The 14,635-nt window shown below is 44.2% G+C and overlaps 1 protein-coding gene across 4 annotated transcripts in view; it reads left to right on the forward strand.

The window, feature by feature from the left end:
• The first annotated feature begins 4,314 nt into the window (after positions 1-4,314).
• Brdt (bromodomain testis associated) overlaps positions 4,315-14,635 on the forward strand; it is a 57,767-nt gene continuing 47,446 nt past the window's right edge. For all 4 annotated transcript variants that reach the window (XM_085836979.1, XM_085836980.1, XM_021162657.3 and 1 more), the window contains exon 1: positions 4,315-4,439. The gene's annotated coding sequence lies outside the window, so the exon portion shown is untranslated. The remainder of the gene's footprint in view (positions 4,440-14,635) is intronic.

Genomic DNA, 14,635 nt, shown 5'->3' on the forward strand with positions numbered 1-14,635 from the left:
ATCCACCATATAAACAGACTGAAAGAAAAAAAAATCATGATTATCTCATTAGATGTTGAAAAGCCTTTGATAAAAATCTAACACACCTTCATGTTAAAGGTATTCAAGAAACCAGGTATATAGGGCACATACCTAAACATAATCAAAGCAATATATAGCAAGCCAATAGTCAACATCAAACTAAATGGAGAGAAACATAAACTATTTTCACTAAAATCAGGGGCGAGACAGGGCTGCCCACTCTGGAAATCAATTTGGTGTTTTCTCAGAAAACTGGAAATAGTTCTATTTGAAGACTCAGCTATACCATTCCTGAGCATATACCCAAAAGATGCTCTAACATCCCACAAAGGCACTTGCTCAACTTGCTCATAGAAGTGAAAATGTGGCACATCTACACAACTGAATACTATTCAGCTATTAGAAAGAAAGGTATCATGAACTTTGTAAGCAAGTGGATGGAACTTGAGGATATCCTCCCAGGTGAGTTGATTCAGCCCTTAAAACATGTGAGTGATATGTGCTCACTTTTAAGTGGACATTGGCCATGAAATGGAGATACCATGTTTCACTCCACAGACCTTAAGAAGCCAAACAAGAAGGAAGACCCAAGCGAGGAAGCTTGGCTCTCATTTAGAGTGGAGAATAAAATAGCCATAAGGAGGCAGGTAGAGGGAGGGATCTGGAAGGTAGGGGGATGGGCAGGGGAATGTGGGGTTCAGGATCAGGTGTAGGGAAGGACAGGAGAGATGACCAGATAGCCATGAAAATGAATAGAAATCTACAACTGATGTGAGGATGAGGAGATGGGGGTACCTCCAGGAAGAGACAGACCTGGGACAAAGGACACCCAAGAATCAATGGGGGTGACCTTAGCTGTGACTCACTACACTGGGGATATGGAACCTGAAGAGGCCACCTCCTGTAGCCATGCAGGAACCCCAGTAGTGCAAAAGAGAGACCAACACACCCACAAAACTTTTGGCCCAAAATTTATTCTGTCTACAAAAAATGCAGGCATGAGAGATAGAGCAGAGACTGAGGGACTGCCCAACCAATAACTGGCCCGACTTGAGATCCATCTCATGGGCAAGTGCCAACCTCTAACACTATTAATGAACTCTGTTATGTTTGCAGACAGGAGCATGTTGTCCTCTGAGAGGCTCCACCCAGCAGCTGACTCAGACAGATACAGACACCCACAGCCAAACAGTAGATGGAGCTTGGGGACTCTTAAGGAAGAATAGGAGAAAGGATTATGGCCCAGAAGGAAATAGGAATTCCATAGAAAGACCAACAAAATCAACTAATCTGGACCCTTAGGGCTCTCAAACTCGGAACCACCAACCAAAGAACACACACAGGCTGGACTTAGACTTCATATGTAGCAGATGTGCAGCTTGGTCTTCATGTTTGTCTGGAACCAGTAGAACAGGGGCTACTCTAAAAGCTGTTACCTGCATGTGGGATGTGTTTTTCTTTTTCTCTATTATTTTTTATTAATTATTTTTTACACTCCATATTTTATTCCCCCCTCCTCATCTACCCTTCAACTGTCCTACATCCCATACCACCTCCCCACCCACCTGCCTCCACGTAGATGTCCCCTTCTCTGCCCCACCTGACCTCTAAACTCCCTGGGGCCTCCAGTCTCTTGAGGGTTAGGTGCATAATCTCTGAATAAACACAGACCAAACAGTCCTCTACTGTATGTGTGTTGGGGGCCTCATATCAGCTGGTGTCTGCTGATCCAATATTTGAGAGATCCTGGGGGTCCAGATTAATTGAGACTCCTGGTCCTCCTACAGGATTACCCTTCTGTTCAGCTTCTTTTAGCCTTCCCTAATACAACAACAGGGGTCAGCCACTTCTGTCTATTAGTTGGGTGCAAATATCTGCATCTGATTCTTTCAGCTGCTTGTTGGGTCCTTTGGAGGGCAGTCATGATAGGTCCTTTTCATGAGCATTCCATTGGCTCAGTAATACTGTTGGGCCTTGGGACCTCCGCTTGAGCTGGATCCCACTTTGGGCCTGTCACTGGACCTTCTTATCCTCAGTCTCCTCTCCATTTCCATCCCTGTAATTCTTTCAGACAGGAACAATTATGGATTAGAGATGTGACTGTGGGTTGGCAATCCCATCCCTCACTTGATGCCCTGTCTTCCTGCTGGAGGTGGGCTCTGTAGGTTCCCTCTCCCTAATGTCCAGCATTTCATCTAAGGTCCTTCCCTTTGAGTCCTGAGAGTCGCTCACCTCCTAGGTCTCTGGTGCATTTTGGAGGGTCCCCCGCAACCTATCTCCGAGGTTGCCTGTTTTCGTTCTTTCTGCTGCTCCTCAGGGCTTCAGTCCACTTTTCCCTCACCCAATACCAGATCAGGTTCCTCTCTCCCAGGTCCCTCCCTGAGTATGTTTTTCTAACTGTCTGGCCTCAGTGGGAGAGAAAGTGCCTAGCCTCACAGAGACTTGAAGTGCCAAGGTATGTGTGTGTGTGGGGGGGGGGGGAGTTACCCAGGAGGGCCCCCACCCACTCAGAGGAGAAAGGGAGGGAAGGATGGTGAGAGGGGGTGACAGGGATAGGGTGCAAAGTGCGTAAGTTAAGAAAGAAAGAGAGAAAGAAAGAAAGAAAGAAAGAGAGAGAGAGAGAGAGAGAGAGAGAGAGAGAGAGAGGAAGAGAAAAAGAAAAAGAAAATGAAAAAGGAGTACTTTCTAAGTCTATGTCTGAAGTAAGCCACTTTTTGTGTTTTGGAGAGAAGAGCCTTCTGAGGGGACAGCTCTATGTGTGGAGGTCTATAGCTTCTAGTGGGAGGTTGCCCTGCTTCCTTTGAGAGCACAGTCTTGAGGTGTTTTCTCCACAGGGATGAAGACAATGCTTAGCCATTGATGATGCTCAGATGATTTTTCTTGGCAAGTTAAGGCAGCCCAGCTGGACTCTCCTTTCTCCTTGGTGCTTCAAGGACTATTAACTTGGAGGTAGGCCTGAGGCAAACACCTTTAATCCCAGCATTCAGGAAGCAGGCAGGCAGATGCTTGCTGGATCTACACAACCAGTTTAAGGTCAGCCAGGGCTTCAGTGGAACCTTGTCTCAAAACAACAAATGGAAACGTTGTGATAGGATAAAAACAAACAAACAAAAACCTACCATGCTAAACATACCCTTAGGCTAGCTACATTTAAATGCCCACAAGCCCCAAGACATCAGGAGGGAGTTACTAAACTCAAAATCCTAAATCACTTTGTGCAGCTGTGAAAGGATTACTTTTTTTTTTTTTTTTTTTTTTTTTTTTTGGTTTTTCGAACAGGGTTTCTCTGTGAAGCTCTGGCTGTCCTGGAACTCACTCTGTAGACCAGGCTGGCCTTGAACTCAGAAATCCGCCTGCCTCTGCCTCCCAAGTGCTGGGATTAAAGGTGTGTGCCAACACCGCCCAGCAGGATTACTTTTTTTTTTTTTTTTTTTTTTTAAAACAGTGAGTATCCCAGGTGTGGTGGTCCACGCCTTTAACCCCAGTTTAACCCCAGCACGGAGGGGGCAGAGGCAGGCAGATTTGTGTGAGTTAGCAAGTTAGCATAGCCCCGAAAAGTCAGGACTATACAGAGAAACCCTGTCTCAAAAAACCAAAAGAACAAAACAATGCATTAAGTATCTATTATCGATTTGAGACTAGAGACCAGAGCTATACAGAAGAAGGCTGAAACAAAAGACAAATGTCACCAGATTAAACTCAGGAACACCCAAAGTAACAGCACAGGGTCAGACCAAGACGAGAAAGTGGCTTCAAAAACAAACCTCTTGGACCAAGGAGATGGTTTATGGGTTAAAGGCGCCGGCCGCACCTATGACCAGAGTGGCTATCCTTGGGATCCACATGGTTGGAAAGTGAGAACTGACTCTTGGAGGTAGTCCTCTTCACGGAAAGCATACAGAATAAAAAACATAGTAACACCACTCTCCTCGTTTGGAAAACAAAACACAGGAAAGTCCCACCTTCAAGCCCATCCCAGATGGTGATGGTCTCGGCTACCCAAGACCACCTTCAGATAAAAAACAAGTAAATAATAATTGCAAAACCTAAACCAAGCAAGCAAGCAAACAGTAAAATTCTCACAGCTCCACTATGTTTGCAGGCCCACGCCCTCCTAGGGTGTGGCAGTACGGAGCGAATACACCCAGCCCACGCAGCCTATCTTCAAAGCCTCAGCCGCCACAGACCTGACTCACACCTCCGCGCGGTTTGAGGCGCAGGCACAGTCACGTGGCAGACCCTGGCCAATCAGCAGGCTGCTCGCGGGTGAGTCCCATAAAGGCGCCAGTCGCTGGCTGCTGACAGCCGCCATCCGGCGAGAGCTGGCGGCCACCGGTGGAGGACCCGGAGCGACGGTCCTGCACTGCTTCATCTAGTGCAAACTGAAAGGGTGGTCGGATAAGGCCCTTTCCTAAGAGGTACTACCATTGCTACAGAGGCTCGGCCCGGGGCCGCCCCAGGCGGCTCTTTGGGTGAGAATAACGGTTTTTTTTGCCTCTCCCCTCCCCCATGAGCGCTGGGCCGCAAGGAGGGCAGTTGGGAGGCCATTGCCCAACCAAGTGCGTGACGCCTGAAGCCCTGGTGAGCTGGGAGCTGCCTTCCTTTGGTCTTGACCAGCTGAGAACTTGTGGGCCCACTTTCTCCCCTTTTTTCTGCTTCTAGTACTTAGCCTTCCTACCCAAGGCTTGGAAGGAGGTTGGCGCAAAATCCAGGGTATAACGGTTTTCTTTGTGGTTGGAGTGTCGGGCCATTTTCTGTGCTGTAGTTTTGAGAGGCTGGGAGAATATTTAAAGCGCCTTTGTTGTGTCTGTTCTGTTTGTGGATATCGAGGGCAGGAAAATCCTGGTCCTTGATTCAGTCTCCTACTCTTATGGAGCGCCTTGGAATATACCAAACCTTGTGCTGTGTGTGTGGGTCAGAGTGTGCCCCACCTCCGGGCACTGGCCTTGTGCATGGGCAAGAGTGCCTATGGACCCACAGGAAGGAGCAGGTATGTGGGAAGGGACGAGGGAGGTGGCTCACAAAAGACAGCCCGATCTCTAGGAGCAGATGGAAGCTGGGTTTAAGAGTGATAACAGCAGTTCTGGTGTAGAAGTGATTCAGAGGTCAATACATAGAGTGAGGTGGATGGAGCCGGGCATAATTGTTTGGCTTGGTAGTCCAGACTGGCCTTGTCTGCCTCCACCTCAGTGGTGCGGGGATTACAGATGTTTATCACAACACCTGGCAAGATTTTCTGAGTTTTAAAAGAAAATGTGTGTGTGTGCATGCATGTGTGTATGCCTGTTATGTGGGAGCTGGGTATGCATGGCTCTCTGGTCTGCTGGTCCACAGGATTGTCCTATAAGCACTTCTAACCACTGAGACATATCTCTAACCCAGAATTGCTCGTTTGTGAGTGGCTGCTATAACGTTGGGTTGATGGAATAGCAAGAGCTAAGTCTCACAGTGAGTAAAGTGACAGTTTATTAAAGGATCTATATGTCCTAAAGGCCAGGCTGTTGAAAAGTTTGGTCTTAAGCAAGTGCTTGAATGAAAAACTGGGAACATCATTGTGTTGCATGAGCTTATATTGGGTGGGGGGTGACAAACAGTGAAACAGAACCTGGTGGTGTGTAGGACAGAGGATAGTAGTCTACAAAAAAGCACTTACTATCTTGGGGTCTTGGGGTGACTGAGGTTGGCATAAAGCAAAGGTATAGATGGAGTTAGGGGGGATGGGCAGGCATGGTACCCAACACCTATAATCTCAACACTTGGGAGGTCCAGGTAGGAGGACCAGGAATCCTAGGTCATCCTTGGCTACAGAGTGAGTTTGAGGCCAGCCTGGGTTACATAAGAAAGGGAGTTGGGGAGAAAGACTGAGAGAGACAGGAAGGAAGGAAGGAAGGAAGGGAGGGAGGAAGGGAGGGAGGGAAGGAGGGAGGGAGGGAGGGAGGGAGGGAGGGAGGGAGGGAGGGAGGGAGGGAGGGAGGGAGGGAGGGAGGGAGGAAGAAAAGAAAACAGGGAGAGGAAAAAGAGGGAGGGATTAAGAATGGGACCAGAAAGAAAAGTTAACACAGCAGACACTGTCAGGAAGGAGGTGGCTGATGCCTCTCTTTCCTCTCTGGTCCCCCAATGCCCCGTTTTTACTATCAAAGCACTACTTATGTTTGTCAAGTGATAATCACCTGTTCACAAGGACCTGAAAGAAGTCTCCAACCTCAGCTGTAACACTGGGCTTGACATCCTTCTAAGTGCTTTACAAATATTTAATAGATGAACAAATAGAATTTGGAAGATGGTGTCCTGGAAGACAGACAAGAGTTTTAGGAGTGTCACAGTAATAGTCTAGTGACAGACTGCCAAGCAGTCTGGTCAGGTAAAGTACAGCAAGAGTCCGTTGGACTTAAGAGGTGAGTGTTATTGTAGGGTTGACTTAAGAGCTGACTGTGGTGAGTGTTAGTGTAGGGGAAGTTGTAAGGAGTGAGGAGGAAGCCAGGTGTGAAGCAGGTAATGCACACAATGCAGATTTTGGGGTACTCTGTGTGAGATCCACAAACCAATGTTGAGGCTCCAAGGAGGTAATAGGATTATGAGAAGACATTGTTTTGAGGAAGAGTCAGGATAATTCATGGTGTTTCAAGTTCTGGGTATGAAGAGACATTAATGATATCATAACCTCTAATCTATCTGTCTATCTATCTATCTGTCTGTCTAATTTACTTATTTACTACTATTTCTGGATTTTTAACCTACTTTTATCTTTTATATGCTATGTATATGCTTTTTAAATACTTATATTTATTTATGTGTAGGCATGTGCATCTACATGCACATGCATGCAAATGCTCTCTGAAGCCAAAGGGAAGCTGGATCCTTTGAAACTGGAGTTATAGGTAATTGTGAGCCAGCTGTTGCTGGGAACCAAACTCTGGACCTCTGGAAGAGCAGCCCCAGCTCTTAACCCCTGAGCTATCTTTTTAGCCCCTTGTGCATCTTTTTTGGAGTGTGCATCATTTTTTGGAGCGAAACCTCTCCAAAGAAGTCCTCTGCCCGTGTTGGAATCAAGTTTCTCTTGTTGCATAGGATCCTTCTGTGGTTGGACACTGGCCCCTCAGTAGGTTATGTGAAGACCTGTAGCTGCCTTCTCCCATTTGGTAGGCTGTCTTTTCATCTCAATGACTCTTTCTTCCCTGAGTGTACAGAATCTATTTCGTTCTCTTCACTGATTTATCTTTACTTTTGATGTCTCTGATTTTGATGTCTTCAAAATTCCAAAGACACAGTCCAGATTCACATATAAATGAATATATACCACATGTACCTCATTTGTCTCTTTGAATCTGCGTTACCTCACTATCTCTATCCATTTTCCTGATTTCATTTTTAATATCTGAGTAATATCCCATTGTGTACATGTACCACATTTTTTAACCCATTCATCCATTGACAGACATCTACTGCTATTTCTAATTCTTGGCTATTATAAATACAGTATCTATGAACATTGTTTATAGTAAGTGTCTCTGCAGTAGGATGTGGAGTCCTTTGGGTAGATGTCAACAGTGGTAGAGCTGGGTCTTGAGGTAGATCCATTCCTTGCTCCCTGAGGAACCACCACACTGATTTCCACAGTGGCTGCACAAGTTTGCACTCCAGCAATGAATGGATATTCCAATACCCTTGCTCCGCATGCTTGCCAGCATGAGCAACATTGCCAACATTTTTTTTTTTGGTGTTGTTTATTCTGATGGGTATAAGATGAAATCTCAATGGAGTTTTGATTTTGTTTCCCTGATAACTAAGGATGTTGATCATTTCTTTAAGTGCGGGATTCCCTTCTTAGATCTGTATTCCGTTTTTTAAATTGGATGGTTTCAGATGTCTAGTTGTTTCAGTTCTTTATATATTTTAGACATGAGCCCTTTACTGAATGTACAGTAGTTGGTAAAAACCTTTCCTATTCTGTGGGCTGCCCCTTTGTCCCAATGATGTGTCTGTTACCATACAGAAGCATCTCGGTTTCATGAGGTCCCACGTATTTTTGTTTGTTTGTTTGTTTGTTTGTTTTTCGGCTTTTTTGAGACAGGGTTTCTCTGTGTAGCCCTGGCTGTCCTGGAACTCACTCTGTAGACCAGGCTAGCCTCGAACTCAGAAATCCGCCTGCCTCTGCCTCCCAAGTGCTGGGATTAAAGGCGTGTGCCACCACCGCCCAGCGAGGTTCCATGTATTAATTGCTGATCTTAGTGACTATGCTAAGTGTGTTCTATTCAGGAAGTCTTTTTCTGTGCTAATGAGTTCAAGCCTATTCCCACTTTCTTTAATCGGATTCAGTGTATCTGGCCTTATGTTGAGGTCCTTGATCCATTTGGAGTTGAGTTTTGTGCAGGATGATAAGTATGGATCTATTTGGATTCTTCTACATATAGCCATGCAGTTTGATAAACACCATTTTTTTTTGAAGATACAATATGTGTTTTTGGATTCTTTGACAAAAATCAAGTGTCCATAGTGTGTGGACTTTTATCAAAATCTTCAACTTGATTCCACTGATTTTATGCCTATACTGTCCTTCCTGTTTTTATTGTTCTTGTTCTATAGTACAACTTGAAATCTGGAATGATGATAGATACCTCTAATAGTTTTTTATTATCCAGGATTTTTTTTTAGCTATCTCTGTGTGTGTGTCTATATGAAGCATAAAATTGTCCTTTCAAGTTCTGTGAATATCTGTGAAATATTGATGGGAATTACATTGAATCTATAGATTGCTTTTGGTAAGATGGCCATTTCACTGTATTAATTCTACCAATCCCTGAGCATGGGAGATCTTTCCATCTTCTGATACCTTCTTTAATGTCTTTCTTCAATGTCTTAAGGTTGGTGTTATACAAGTATTTAATTTGGTTGGTTGGTGTTGCCCCAAGATAATTTTTGTGGCTATCGTGAAAGGTTTTGTTTCTCTGATTTCTGTCTCGGGCCATTTGTCATTTGTGTATAGAAGGGCTACTGATTTTCATGTTAATTTTGCATCTTGCTACTTTGCTAAAAGTGCTAATAGGCTGTTCCTGGTGGAGTTTTTAGGGTCATTTATGTATAAAATCATATTATTCACAAATAAGCATACTTTGATTTCTTCTCTTCCTTTTAGGCTCCCCTTGACCTCTTTCAGTTGTCTAATTGCTCTAGCTAAAATTTCAAGTTCTATACCGAAGGTATAGAGGGAGCAGACAACCTTGTCTTGTTCCTGATTTTAGTAAAACTGCTTTGAATCTAAGTCCCTTTGGGTTGATGTTGGCAGTACACTTGCTGTAAATCTCCTCTATTATGTTGAGGTATATCCCTTGTATTCCCAGTCTCTCTTTCCCTTTTTCAAAACTCTTAGAACTTAAAGTGTTTTGAATTTCACATTTGGAAATATTTGCATATAATATAATGAGATATCTTCAGTTAGAAACATTAAATTCATTTATGTTCCATGTATGAGCAATGCATATATACATACACACAAATATAGTTTTATACAGCATTTTTAGTGTGTTTGTATTTTTACCACATTCTGTTCCATAAAGTCAGAAATAGAATTTTCCAGGCATAGTGTCAGGTTCTGGAGCGTTTCAGATGTTAGGTCTCTACACTGATGCTCAACCTGAGGCAGTGAGTGCAGAGTAGAATAGTGGATAACGTGTGAGCAGGACCTGGGGAGGATGGGGTTTGGGGCCTGTTTAGAACGTGACTGTGAATCTAGGTGGGAAGAGCATCTCAGGCCTGACTGTGTTGGCTCAGAGGCTGGACAGCCAAGAAATTAATGGAGGATATGCCTAGTCCAAAAAGACAAAGTGGGGAAAGAAAATGATCTTGAGGGATCAGTAATCTTGGCCCTGGAAGTCTTGGGAACAGTTTAGAAGATGTGACATTGTGTGTGTGTGTGTGTACATGTACCCATGCATGTGGAGACCAGAGGAAAACCTTGGATGCAGTCCTTATGAACACTCTCCACCCTGAGATAGGATCTCTCATCGACCTGGAGATCACCACTTAGGCTAGAGCAGGGATGCAGAGAGCTTTAGGAACCTCGCTTTGTTCACTTCCCCAGCACTAAGATTACAAGCAGGCTCCTTCCACCTCTCTGCTTTTTAATGAGGGTATTTGTGTGGCAAAGCACTTTACTGACTAAGCTATCTCCCCAGTCTCTGCAATTTAATTTCTTCCTTTTTAATGGTGCTTTAAATTTTATTTTTATTTATGTATGTGTCTATATAACCTGGGTGCAGTGCCCACACAGTCCAGAAGAGGATGTTGGATGCCATGGAGCTGGAGTTATGTTGTGAGCCACCCAATGCCAGTGTGAGGCACTGATCTCAGGACCTCTGGAATAGCAGGCATCCTCTTAATGACCGAGCCATTTCTTTAGCTCCTGTAATTTCTTATAATAAATGTTCTGTGTCTCCATTGTCCAGTGGCTAGCCACCAACCATATGTAGCCAGATGTTAGGCAGTTAGAGGTGGCCAACAATATGTATGATCATTTCTAGTACCCTATCAGTCATCAACCAATTTAGGATTGTGTGTCTCTCTGTATTAATGGGGATCCAACTCAGGACCTCACATGCAAGGTAAGTGCTCTACCACTAAACTCATACTTTAGCTCCTGATACAGTTTTAAATGGCCGAGATAGAGATGGAAGATTTTATTTTCAAGAGAAGCTGATAAAAGTACATTTATTAATGTAAGAACTTGGGGCTGGTGAGATGGCTCAGAAGGTAAAGACACTTGCTGTTAAACCTGCCGACCAGGATTAAGTTTCCAGAGTCCACGTGATGGGAGGAGAGGACTGGCTAGAGGTTTGCTCTGACCTGCACGAGCATGTGTGCATGTACACATGTACAGCCATGCGTATGCTCATGCGATAATAAATAACTTAAAACTGGTTGTCTCGGCTTCCTTCCCATTGATATTTTAAAGAGTACATTTTGCATTTGACACTTAGACAGGGGTTACATTTCCCCTAAGAGATTTCTTCTGCTCACCTTGTATTGTAAGTAGATAAATGCACTTCACAAATGGCAGCTTCCATCCCTCTAAAAACACCATTAAGAGTACCAGGAGGCCTATGCCTGTCATCCCACTACTCAGGAGGCTGAGTAGAGGATTGCGTTGACTTTGAGGCTCATTTGGGCTTCTGTCTAAAAGCCAGAGAGAAAGAAAGGGAGAAGGAGAGAAAGAGATGGGGGGAGGGAGGGAGGGGAGAAGGGGGAGAGAGGGGTGGAGGAGGGAGGGAGAAGAATTAAATAGCTGGCAATTGGAAGGTAGAAGCAGAAAAATTAAGAATTTGAAGCCATCCTAGACTATATACTAAGCTTGAGGAAAGCTGGGATACATAAGTCCTTGCCCCCCAAGCCTCCCCCAAACCACAAAGCCAAGTTTGGTACTAATGTGCCCATGCTCCAAACACTTGAGAGGTAGAAGCCTTAAGACTATAGGATCAGGAGTTCCTTGGCCTTATGAGGTAGGTTGAGCTACATAAAGCCTTGCCTCAAAAAATAAAGAAAAAGGAAAAAAAAAACCCAAAAAACTAGGAGAGACTGTGTGATATTTACACACTAGGAGAAGATATTTGTAGTACATAACAACAAAGGCTTTGTGTTCAAAATATGTGACAATAGTGACAGACAGCATGGTGGAAATGTAGTTACTACACCTCATATGTGCTTGGTGGGCGATGCCCAGGTGGCCAGTAAACACAAGGAGGAGCTTCACATGGCTCCTCAGAGAAACACACTTACCATCACATTAGCCTCCTGTGCACACAGAGGGCTGATGTGGACGTAGGATCAGACGCTAATACAGAAAGGAAGTGGCTTGGAGGGTGGTTTGCACATTTTGGAAAGCAAGTGGCATCTTTTAGGTTGAATTCCTGCATATGATTTAGTAGCTTCACTTTTTGACTTTTACATGGCATGCACATATGACTCAGTGATGTCGTCACATCTGGGTTCATACATGGCATAAACATTCATATGTTACATGTTTTTGACAACAGTGTCAAATGACTCTAAAGTCTCAAAATGAATGATGTGGATGTGAATGGTACATGCTATAATAATCTATACTTGGGATGCTGAGGCAGGAAGCTTCCTGCAAGTTTGAGGATGGTCCTCGTCTACACAGTGAGACGTTGCTCAAAGAAAACTAAAACAGGAAAGAAAAGAGGCTTTCTCCTGCAGTGAATTAGTTTAAGTGAGCAAAGCAATTCCTGAATAAGCCTTAGAAACATAATAATGAGGGACAAGCCAAGTGAACTGTACATAGTAAGTAATGCTGTGTCTGTGCCAAGCTTGAAGTGTTTCAGATAACACAGAGAGGTAAGAGTAGGCTGTAAGGGTGCTGGGCGTGGTGGTGCACGCCTTTAATCCCAGCACTCAGGAGGTAGAGGCAGGCAGATTTATGAGTTCGAGGCCAGCCTGGTCTACAAAGTGAGTTCCAGGACAGCCAGGGCTATACAGAGAAACCCTGTCTCGAAAAAGAGTAGGCTGTAAGACTGGTAATGACCTGAAATTAATACATTTCAGCAGAGTGGTAATCCATCTTGGCTGTGCTTCAGAAATACAAGGAACTTTTAAAAACTAAAACTGATTGTCATACACTAGAAAGAAAGAAGAGATACACGATCGCAACGTGGTGGAGCCATCCTCCTGTGGCACTCTGGTTATATGTCTCTGTTCATAGCATAAAATATCTGTGTTTTCACTGAGCACTGTGTACAGTCCCCAAAAGCCACAAGCAGCTCGCACGATGCTGAAGGTGTAGGTAAGATGCAGTGCTGCAATGCCACAGTGGAATGTCGCACAGCTTTAAAAAGGAAGAAGGGGCTAGAGAGATGGCATAGTGCTTCCATAGTCCAATTCCAAGCACCCATTTTGAATGGCTTATCTGCTTCATTCTGGTACCATCCAGTGCCTTCTAGCCCTTTTCTGACCACTGAGGACACCTGTACATATAGCTATCTACTCACACATACATACATAATAAATTATTTTTAAAATACAAACCTTTAAAGGAAGGAAATGGAGGCTGAGGTCATATAGGTCAGGGTAGGTTTCTTAGCTCGCATGAACATTGTCCTGAGTTTAATCTATAGCACCACAGAAGTGTGTGGGGTGGGGGTGGTGGCCATCACACACCTGTGGTCCCAGTTCTCAGAAATCTGAAATAGGAAGTTTGCAAATTTCAGGCTAACCCTAGCTACATGGCAAAGGAGAGAGGAGGAAAGAAAATCTGACATTCTGTAAACATGGATGACTCTTGAGGATTGTGAAGTAAGTAAAATAAACCATTTATTTAAAAATATAATGTGCTCACAAGATGGCTGAGCAGGTAAACGTGCTTGCTGCCAGGCCTAACGGCCTGAGTTTGATCCCTAGGACCTACATGATGAAGAGAAATGATTCCTACAAGTTGTCCTCTGACCTCCACAGCATGTGTGCTCTCAAGTGTGCACGCATGTGCACACACACACACACACACACATACACACAAATGTAATGAAAAAATATGGTGAATGCTGTGTGATTTCACATGTAACATCTGGACTAGTGCATTTCATAGAAACAGAAGAGCCAGCCTTGGGTCTTATGCTACAAGCCTGTAACTCCAGCTCTTAAGAAGTTCAGGGCTATTCTGAGCATAGTGAGAGACCTTGCTCCTGGAATAATAACAACGGCAGAAATACAAGTTGTGGATGCCAAGAGTGGAGGAGACAAGAATCGGTGGGATAGGGATTGTTCAATGGATGTAGAATTTGAGTTTTGTGAGATAGAGATGGGAGACTGGCTTCAGAAAAACATGAATATATGCAATACTAGTGTACTAAGGACTTTTAACAGTTGATTGTTTCCGTATGGGTTTTACACAAGTCAGACGGAGACAAGCAATTACTGGGAGCACTGATGTCATATAAATGGCCCCTGGCTTAGTTTCAGAACACACATGCCACTTCTCATTTTGCTTACTAACTGGAGGAACTATCATCTTCCCAGTTCTAGAGTCTGAACTCTGTCTCTTCTCAATAACACCATCCAGGCATCTCAGATAGAACAACGTGCACCCAAGAGCCAGACCTTAACACTCACAGCTCTCTTCCTAACTTGTTTTCCATTTTACTTATTATTACTGTTGTTGGTGTTGAGGATGCTTGGACCAGGGCCTAGGCCTGGGTAAGCCACCTCTTTGCCACTGAAGTATGCTGCTAGGCCCTGTTTGAATTGGAGGATATGTGTGTGTGCCTGTGTGTGTGTGTGTGTGTGTGTGTGTGTGTGTGTGTGTGTGCTCGTGCATGTGCATGCACACCTGCACACATCATGAAGCATGTGTGGAGGTCAGAGGACAAGTTGCAAGAGTCTGCTGAGCCATCTTGCTTGTTTTTAGACCTAGTTATTTCGTGTGTGCAAGCAAAGGCCAGAGGACAACTTGTAGGTGTTGATGGCTTGGAATTTTAAATAAATTACTTTATTTAAATCAAAAGAAAGTTTTCGGGGTGGGGGGTGGGGGAGAGTGGAGGAATTAGTCAAAAGCTCCTTCAGTCTTTCTCCTGTGTTGAGTGAACAACTACAGGACAGCGAAACCTTTAAC

This window comes from Mus caroli, unplaced genomic scaffold (assembly GCF_978045245.1).
Source record: "Mus caroli unplaced genomic scaffold, Mus_caroli_1 scaffold_4, whole genome shotgun sequence".
In the NCBI taxonomy this organism is placed as follows: domain Eukaryota; kingdom Metazoa; phylum Chordata; class Mammalia; order Rodentia; family Muridae; genus Mus; species Mus caroli.